The sequence below is a fragment of the Bufo bufo genome, chromosome 3 (genome assembly GCF_905171765.1).
Source record: "Bufo bufo chromosome 3, aBufBuf1.1, whole genome shotgun sequence".
Taxonomy (NCBI): Eukaryota; Metazoa; Chordata; class Amphibia; order Anura; family Bufonidae; genus Bufo; species Bufo bufo.
Window position 1 is genome coordinate 246,352,085 of NC_053391.1, and position 10,447 is coordinate 246,362,531.

Here is a 10,447-nt window from a genome sequence, read left to right on the forward strand (position 1 = left end):
GCCACATTGCTTTTAGATGCCATGTCCCATTTGAAGCCCCCCTGATGCACCCTTACAGTAGAAACTCCCAAGAAGTGATCCCATTTTGGAAACTAGGGGATAAGGTGCCAGTTTTATTGGTACTATTTTTGGGTACATATGATTTTTTGATCATTCATTATAACACTTTATGGGGCAAGGTGACCAAAAATTTGGTTGTTTTAGCACAGTTTTTATTTAAGGTGACCAAAAATTTGGTTGTTTTAGCACAGTTTTTATTTATTTATTTTTACAGCGTTTACCTGAGGGGTTCGGTCAAGTGACATTTTTATAGAGCAGATCGTTACGGATGTGGCGATACCTAATATGTATACTTTTTCTTATTTATTAAAGTTTTACACAATAATAGCATTTTTGAAACCAAAAAATTATGTTTTAATATGTCCATGTTCTGAAAGCTATATATTTTTTTTTTTATAGATTTTCTAATGTATGGGCTAATTTTTTGCGGGGTGAGGTGATGGTTTTATTGGTACCATTTTGTGGGACATACGCCTTTTTGATCACTTGGTGTTGCACTTTTTGTGATGTAAGGTGACAAAAATTGCTGTTTTTGACATTTTTTTTTATTTTTTTTTTACGGTGTTCACCCACGGGGTTAGGTCATGTGATATATATATATTTTTTGTATATAATCTTTATTCGATTTTTTTTTTGTAAATATATCACAAGAGTGGAGAGATTCAACAGGTATGATACATCTGTAGCAATATCAATTATGTATAGAAATGCACAGAGCAGTAATATAATGGAGTACCACAAACACATTTCGGCATTGTATGTCTGTTCAAGATATTGACAAAAACTAGTTTTGCAACCAGAGCATATCAAAACAACCCTCCCCCTCCGTAATGATATTTTTATAGAGCTGGTTGTTACGGACGCGGCAATACCTAATATGTATACTTTTTATTTATTTATTTCACTTTAACACAATAATAGCATTTTTGATGTTTTAGTGTCTCCATGTTCTGAGAGCTATATTTTTTTTGAGAGATTTTCTTATGTAGGGGTTCGTTTTTTTGCGGGATGAGGTGACGGTTTTATTGGTACCATTTTGTGGGACATACTGTCACCGCCAGTTCTGTGAGAAGATCTGGCAGACGTTCTTCTCTACCTCTTGTATGATGTTCCTTGTTTTGGTTTCACTTTCTCATCTCCTTTCCTTCTGCCAGGTGTCACTTATTTCGACTAATCGTCTTCCTTTATAATCCCTCCCATACTGCCTCACTTTGCGGTTTATACTACTTCCTGGATGAGGTGTTCACTGCTGGAGGCTGCTTCTGCTGTTTGTTCAGATAAGTCATTTACTTTATTGTGTTTCCTTTCTGACTTGATTCTAGGTGACCCTGACTCCGTCCGTATTAAGTGCAGGGAGGCGGTGGTCGTGTCCCCTCACTATTATAGGGTTTTCAGGTGTCACAGTATTAGGTACGCGGGCATGCAATAGTCTACCATACAGACCCTTGCATGTGCATAGCAGTCAGGGAGAGCTCTTAAGGTTTTATAGGGCTCACCTATAAGCTTCTTATTTTGGGATCAAGCCAGTCGCTCGTTTATTTATATGTTCCAGCTATCTGCTAACTTCATCCGTGACATCATAAACCGCCATAACCGTCTTAAGCGTGGATCCGGTTTCAGCCTTGATTGACCGCATGCAAGGTCTTTCGCTGGAGGTAGCAGATCTCCGTAAAACTGTGTCTCAGTTTCAGGTGACCGGTTCTGCTGGCGTTCATGGAGTTTGTTCCGAGCCTAAGATCTCACTCCCGGATACGTTCTCCGGGGGTAGTGAAAATTTTGCTCGCTTTAGAGAGGCTTGCAAACTTCATTTTCGCCTGCTTCCCCATTCCTCTGGTGAGGAGGAGCAGAGGGTGGGGATCATCCTCTCGCTGCTCAGGGATAATGCTCAGTCTTGGGCCTTATTACTGCCAGTGGGGGCACGGCCCCTCCAATCGCTGGATGAATTTTTTGTAGCCCTGGGGCAGATATATGATGACCCGGATCGTATTGCTCTGGCTGAATCTAAACTGCGTCTTTTATGCCAGGGTAAACAGTCCGCAGAAATATATTGTTCTGAATTTCGGAGATGGGCAGCTGATACTGGTTGGAATGATGCTGCACTCCGAAGTAAATTTTGCCATGGTCTTTCGGAAAGATTGAAAGATGCATTCGCTTTTCATGAGAGACCAGCGTCGTTAGAGTCAGCCATGTCTCTAGCTGTTCGTATTGACAGGCGTCTTAGAGAGAGAGAGAGAGAGAGAGAGAGAGAGGAGACTACTCTTTCCTGTCATATTCAGCCCAAGGACAGTGGGGCTGTCTCATTCAGTGCGCAGGGGTCTCAGTCTCTCTCAATCCCCTCTGAGGAGGAGGCCATGCAGCTGGGTTTGCTTGCCTCTGATAGTAGAGGATTCGGCTCTCAGAGGAGGGTTTGTTTCTGTTGTAGGGGTATAAATCATTTGGCTAATGTTTGCCCCTCTAAGAGATTCATGGCGTTTTCTGAGGTTAATAAAAACAAAACAAAACAAAAAAACCTCTAAAAACTTTCCATTTGCTACTATTGGCAAGGTTGATGCGGAAATTGAAGGTTTGCCGTTTGCTTGTAGTTCCCGTTTTCTCCTACCTGCCAGGGTGGCGCTAGACAGAAAGAACATTGTTTGTGAGATTTTTGTAAATCGTGGAGCAGCTGTCAATCTCATTGATAATCAATTTGCAACAACGCATGGTTTCCAGGTATGCACTTTGGAAAAGGATATACTTTTTTTACTATCGATTCCGCTCCACTTTCTCAAAGATCGTTAAAGGGAATAGTTCACAATATCCGTTTGACTGTGGGTGACGCTCATGTTGAGGATATGTCATGTTTCGTCTTAAGCGGATTACCTACTCCTCTAGTGTTGGGGCTACCCTGGCTCACTAAACATAACCCCACCATTGATTGGCAAGCAAGGCAAATAAATGATTGGAGTGAGTTTTGCAGAGAGAATTGCCTCACGGCGTCTCTTTCAGAGGTTTCTTCCAAGACTGTGCCATCTTTTCTCTCTGAATTTTCGGATGTGTTTTCCCGAGAGTGGTGTCCAGGAGTTGCCCCCTCACCAGGAGTACGACTGCCCTATTAATCTCATCCCAGGCACCAAGCTGCCAAAATCACGACTATACAATCTCTCCCAACCTGAAAGAGTCGCTATGCGTACTTATATCTCTGAGAGCCTGAGAAAGGGACACATCTGACCCTCGAAGTCACCTGTTGCTGCTGTTTTTTTTTTTTTTTTTTAAGAAAAAAGATGCTTCTTTAAGACCTTGTCTGGATTTCAGGCAGCTGAACCGTATCACGATTCGTGACCCATATCAGCTTCCTCTGAACCCGGACTTGTTTAACCAGATTGTTGGGGCTAAAGTTTTTTCGAAGTTGGATTTAAGAGGGGCATACAACCTAGTCAGGGTCAGGGAAGGGGACGAATAGAAGACTGCCTTCAATACCCCTGAGGGTCATTTCGAGAATTTGGTTATGCCCTTTAATTTGATGAATGCTCCGGCCGTCTTCCAACATTTTGTGAACAGCATTTTTTATCATTTAAAGGGGATATTTGTACTGGTGTATCTATATGACAGTTTGATTTTTTCTCCTGATTTCAAGACTCATCGGGACCACCTATGTCAGGTCTTGCTGATTCTGCGGGAGAATAAATTATACGCTAAACTGGAAAAATGTGTGTTTGCGGTTCCGAAGATTAAATTTCTTGGTTTTCTTCTCTCCGCTTCTGGTTTTTGGATGGACCCTGAGAAGGTCCGCGCTGTGCTTGATTGGGAGCTTCCTGAGAACCAGAAGGCGCTGATGCGGTTTTTGGGTTTTGCCAATTATTACGGAAAGTTCATTTTGAATTATTCCTCTGTTGTTAAGCCACTCACCGATATGACTAAAAAGGGGGTGGATTTTTCCTCGTGGTCGGTAGATGCGCTTAAAGCCTTTTCTAGTATCAAAGAGTTTTGCTTCCGCTCCCATTTTGGTACAACCTGATGTCTCTCTACCTTTTATTGTTGAGGTGGACGCTTCTGAGGTGGGTGTGGGTATGGGTGTGATCTTATCTCAGGGTCCCTCTCCTGCCAAATGGCGACCGTGTGTCTTTTTCTCAAGGAAACTCTCCTCTGCAGAGAGAAATTACGATGTGGGAGATAGGGAATTGTTGGCCATCAAATTAGCTTTTGAGGAATGGTGCCATTGGTTAGAGGGAGCCAGACACCCTATTACCGTGTTTACCGACCATAAGAACCTGGCCTACTTGGAATAAGCCAAGCGTCTGAACCCGAGACAGGCCAGATGGTCTTTGTTCTTTTCTAGGTTTAATTTTGTTGTTACGTTCCGCCCTGGGGTTAAAAATGTGAAGGCAGATGCCCTGTCACATTGTTTTCTGGGAGGGGGAACTTTGAAGACCCGGGTCCCATTTTGGCTGAAGGGGTGGTCGTCTCTGCTCTTTATCCTGATTTGGAGGCAGAGGATCCTGATCTTTGTCCTCCTGGGAGGTTGTTTGTGCCTCTCGCTTTACGACACAAGGTTTTTAAGGAGCACCCCGATACTGTCCTTGCTGGGCACCCGGGGAGTAGAGCCACAGTGTATCTCATTGCTCGGAGATTCTGGTGGCCGGCTCTTCGTAAGACTGTTGAGGGTTTTGTGGCAGCCTGCGAGACCTGCGCTCGTGCCAAGGTCCCTCATTCATGGCCATCGGGTTCTCTCCTCCCGTTACCCATTCCTTCCCGTCCTTGGACGCAACTGTCCATGGACTTCATTACGGACCTGCCTCGTTCCTCGGGGAAGACTGTGATTCTGGTGGTAGTGGACCATTTTCGCAAAATGGCACATTTCATTCCCTTTCCTGAATTACCCAATGCTAAGACGCTGGCGCAAGCTTTTGTTGATCACATTGTTAAATTGCATGGCATTCCTTCAGACATAGTTTCTGATAGGGGCACGCAATTTGTTTCCAGATTCTGGAAGGCCTTCTGTTCTCGCTTGGGGTTTCGGTTGTCATTCTCTTCTGCTTTTCACCCACAGTCGAATGGTCAGACCGAACGCGTCAATCAGAATCTGGAGACATATCTGCGCTGTTTTGTGGCGGAGAATCAGGAGGATTGGTATTCTTTTTTGACCCTTGCTGAGTTTGCTTTAAATAACAGTCGCCAGGAGTCCTCTGATAAGTCACCATTTTTTGGTGCATATGGGTTTCATCCGCAGTTTGGGACATTCTCTGGAGAGGGGTCTCCTGGTTTACCTGATGAGGAGAGATTTTCCTCGTCTTTGTCATTTATTTGGCAAAAGATTCAGGGTAATCTGAAGAGGATGAGTGAGAGATATAAGCGTGTGGCAGATAAGAGACGTGTGCCTGGTCCGGACCTGAATGTGGGTGATCTGGTGTGGTTGTCTACAAAGAATATCAAACTGAAGGTTCCCTCCTGGAAGTTGGGTACTAAGTTTATTGGGCCTTACAAGATCTTGTCAGTCATCAATCCCGTTGCCTTCCGTCTTGATCTTCCTCAGACTTGGAATATCCATAATGTTTTTCACAGGTCCCTATTAAAGCCTTATGTCCAACCCACTGTACCCTCCTCTTTGCCTCCTCCTCCGATTGTTGTTGATGGTAATCTTGAATTTCAGGTCTCTAGGATTGTGGATTCTCGCATTATCCGTGGTTCTCTCCAGTACCTCGTTCATTGGGAGGGTTATGGTCCTAAGGAGAGGATGTGGGTCCCAGTGGCGGACATTAAGGCCACTCGTCTCATCAGGGCTTTCCATAGGTCTCATCCTGAGAAGGTGGGCTCTGAGTGTCTGTAGTCCACCCGTAGAGGGAGGGGTACTGTCACCGCCAGTTCTGTGAGAAGGTCTGGCAGACATCCTTCTCTACCTCTTGCATGATGTTCTTTGTTTAGGTTTCACTTTGTCATCTCCTTTCCTTCTCCCAGGTGTCACCTATTTAGACTAATCGTTCCCTTTATATTCCCTCCCATACTGCCTCACTTTGCGGTTTATACTACTTCCTGGATGAAGTGTTCACTGCTGGAGGTGCATATGACTTTTTGATCGCTTGCTATTACACTTTTTGTGATGTAAGGTGACAAAAAAAATGGTTTATTTAGCACAGTTTGTATTTTTTATTTTTCACGGTGTTGATCTGAGGGGTTAGCTCATGTGATATGTTTATAGAGCCGGTCGATACGGACACGGCGATACCTAATATGTATACCTTTTTTTTTTCCCCCTATTTTTTACTAATTTTTTTTAACTTTATTTGGGGAAAATGACGTTTTTGTTTATTTTTACTTGAAAACATATGTTTAGTTTATCGGTAAACTGCTTTCCAGGAGTCCGGAATGACAGCACCCATGGAGGATGTCCTTATTGGCTTCTGTTGGGACAGGAAGAGAGACAGTTTAAAGGGCCCCTCCCCACCCCCTTGCTCCAGTGTTTATAACTTACTACACCGGATAGGCTGCCGCATCTTTATTTTAAGAACAAGTGTTAATTCACACTGTATACAGTAGCAGTATAAATATACAAACCAAATAGTGTACCGGAAGGAACAAAAAAATGGGGGGGGGGGGTAGTATTGGGTGCTGTCATTCCGGACTCCTGGAAAGCAGTTTACCGGTAAACGAAACATATGTTTCCAGGACGTCCTCCATGACAGCACCCATGGAGAACTAACAACTTAGAACGTAATATTAGGGGGGGACCACTGCTTGTAGGACCTTACGGCCAAAAGCTAAGTCCTGATTGGCCATAGAGTCCATTCTGTAGTGTCTGACAAAGGTAGTGGAGGAAGACCAGGTTGCTGCCTTGCAGATCTGATCGATGGAAGCTCCGGCTTTCTCCGCCCAGGTTGTAGACATGGCTCTGGTAGAATGAGCCCTCAACGTTATGGGGCAGGATGAATTCTGCAGTCTATAACATTCCCTGATGGTCTCTTTGATCCAGCGGGCTAAAGAGGTCTTAGAGGCTTTGCATCCCTTGTTTCTACCACCGAATTGGATGAAGAGATTCCCTGACTTTCTCCAAGGTTTTGTCCGCTTGATGTAGGCGAGGACTGTTCTTCTCACATCTAGACAGTGGAACCGCTCCTCCTGTATGTTTTTGGGGGAGGTACAAAACGAAGGGAGAATTATCTCCTTTCTCTGTGAAACGTTGAGACAACCTTGGGAAAAAAGGAATGATCCAACTTAAGAACTATCCTATCGTCTAGGACCTTCAAAAAGGGTTCCTTAACTGACAGGGCCTGAATCTCGCCTATCCTACGAGCAGTAGTGATGGCAAGTAAAAACACCGCCCTGAGGGATAGAAGTTTGTCGGAAATATCCTCAATAGGTTCGAAGGGAGCATCACATAAGCGGTTTAGAACTATATTTAGGTCCCACGTGGGAACCGTTTGTCTCAGGGTGGGGCGCATTCTGGAGACTGCTCTGACAAATCTCTTGACCCACCTGTGTTCTGCTAATGGGACGTCTAAGCAGCAACTTAAGGCTGAGATCTGTACCTTGAGAGTGCTTGGTTTTAGACCTATATCAAACCCTTTCTGGAGGAAATCTAGTATATTGCCTATGGATGGATTTATGGACCCTGGATGATTTTGAACTAGCCAAGATGAGAATTTCTTCCATATTTTAAGATATATGGCCGAAGTCACAGGTTTACGGCCTTGTTGCAGTGTTGATATTACCTGATCGGAGAGACCCTTCTTCCTCAGGGTTTGCCTCTCAGGATCCAAGCAGTCAGTCTCAACTTGTTGAGATTGGGATGCTCCAGAGGTCCCTGCGTCAACAGATCTTTCCTGTCTGGAAGGGGGTACGGGTCTTTGACCGACATCTCCTTCAAGAGGGGGTACCAGGCTCTCTTGGGCCAGTCTGGCGCAACAAGGATCAGAGTGGTGGCACTGGTCCTCATCTTCTTTAGGACTGCTGGGATTAGGGGAAAGGGAGGAAAGGCGTAGGCCAGTTTCATGTCCCAAGTCTGGGCTAAGGCGTCTACTGCCACTGGGTTTTCGCTGGGGTTTAGTGAGTAGAAACAGTCCAGCTGAGAATTTCCCCTGGACGCGAAGAGGTCTATCTCTGGTTGACCCCATAGCTGGCAGATCTGTCTGAAAACCTGTTTGCTCAGATTCCATTCTCCTGCGTCGATCCTGTGACGGCTTAGGAAGTCGGCTCTCCAGTTCTGAGACCCCTTTAAATGGGTTGCTGAAATAGACCAAACTTCCCCCTCTGCCCATATGAAGATCTGATCTGCTAGATCCCGAAGGAGCGGGCATCTGGTACCACCCTGTCTTTTTAGATAACATACCGTAGTTATGTTGTCGGATAGGATCCTGACGTGCTGATCTTTGAGGAGATGTTTGGCTGTTCTCAGGGTCTTCAGCACTGCCTTCAGTTCTCGGTAGTTTGAGGATTTTATTTTGTCCTGAAGCACCCAGGAACCCTGGAAGAGATGCTGGTCCACATGCCCCCCCCCCCCCAGCCATTCAGACTTGCGTCCGTGGTGACGGTTATGGCTGGAGTCAAATTCCACGGAACTCCTTTCTCCAGGTTCCCTGGTTCTATCCACCAGGACAGGGATTTTACCACTTTTTCTGATATTTTCATCCTGGAGTTCAGAGAGCAGTGGTCTCTGTTCCAGGCTGTCAAAACTGCCTTCTAGAGGGTCCTGGAGTGGAATTGGGCCCAAGGTACTATTGAGATGCAGGAGGTCATCAGTCCCAGGATCTGCATGGCTTCTCTGATTGAGTGGGTTCTCTTCTTTTTGAACAGCTCCATCTTTTGTCTTAGATTGATCTGTTTCCTCTCTGGAAGAAAGGAGTGTTGTATCCTTGTATCTAGGAGAGTGCCCAGGAATTCCTTCCTCGTGTCTGGTACCAGGTCCGATTTTGGGTAGTTCACGATCCACCCCAAGTCCTTGAATAGGGCTAAAGTCTGATGGATGTCCCCCAGCAATTTTTGAACTGAGTCTGCTATCAGTAAGAAGTCGTCCAGGTAGGGCACGATTGTAATTGAATTCTGGCGAAGGTAGGCCATCATTTCTGATACTACTTTTGTGAATAGACGGGGGGCAGATGAGATCCCGAACGGCAGGCACTGAAACTGGTAGTGAAAGGTCTCCTCCCTGTACTTGACCGTAAACCTTAGATACTGTTGATGTTGAAGATGTATGGGGATGTGGTAGTACGCATCCTTGAGGTCCAGTGTGCAAAGATGAGCACCTGGAGGGATCAGAGGAGTAGTGGATCTTATTGACTCCATCTTGAACCTGTAGTACGTCACCCACCTGTTCAGAAATTTTAAATTGATGATTGTCCTCACCGACCCGTCTGGCTTCTTCACAAAGAAAAGTCTCGAGTAGTGACCTGTGAACTGCTGGGGAGGAGGAACCTGGGTGATAGCTCCCAGAACCAGAAGGCTTTGAATATGTGACCGTAGTTGCTGCTGAAGGAGAGGAGATTCAAAATAAGTCACCTGGAACGTCTGTGGAGGAGGAGTTCTGAAATCTATCCTGAAGCCGTTACTGATGGAGTCCAGGATCCATTGATTGTGAGTAACTCTCTTCCATCTTTCCCAAAAGTAACGAAGTCTCCCTCCAACTGGTCTGGCGTTATGGTTTCCCTGTATTGGTGTTGGGGTTGAAGAGGAAACCCCTACCTCTACCTTTGGGGTAGCTCCAACGGCCCGATTTACCTTTCCCTCTATAGGCCTTGGCCTGACTTTGGCCCGAGGGTCTACGAAAGGGCTGGGGCTTTTTAGGCTTCTCTTCAGGGAACCCTTTCTTGTTATCTGCCGCATTCTGGAGGATAGAGTCCAAGACTGGGCCGAACATAAAAGAGCCAGAGAACGGAATGGAGCAGAGTCTGTTCTTTGACGCTACGTCCCCAGACCAGGACTTGAGCCAGAGGGCCCGTCTAGCAGCGTTAGTCTGAGACTGGGACTTGGCTGCGAATCTAAATGGTTTCCGCTGAGGCATCCGCCAGGAAACTTGAGGCCATTTTTAGAAGCGGGAGGGACTCTAGGATTTCTTCCCTGGATTTTTTAGCCCTGAGGTGATTCTCCAGTTGATTACCCCACAAGATTAAGGCTCTGGAAACTGAAGTGGCTGCAATGTTGGTATTAATTGCAGCCGCCCCTGACTCCCAGGATTTTTTCAACAGGCCGTCCAACTTCCTATCCATGGGGTCCCTCAGCTGCGATGAATCCTCAAATGGTATTGAGGTCTTTTTCACGACCTTGGCCACCTGGACATCTACTTTGGGAACTTCGTCCCAGAGGTTAGTGTCCTTTGGGTCAAATCGCAGTTGATTTTTAAAGTCCCTGGGAATGAAGAGCTTCTTTTCGCCGTCAGCCCATTCCTCTGTGATGAGATCTTTAAGATTTTCATTTACTGGGA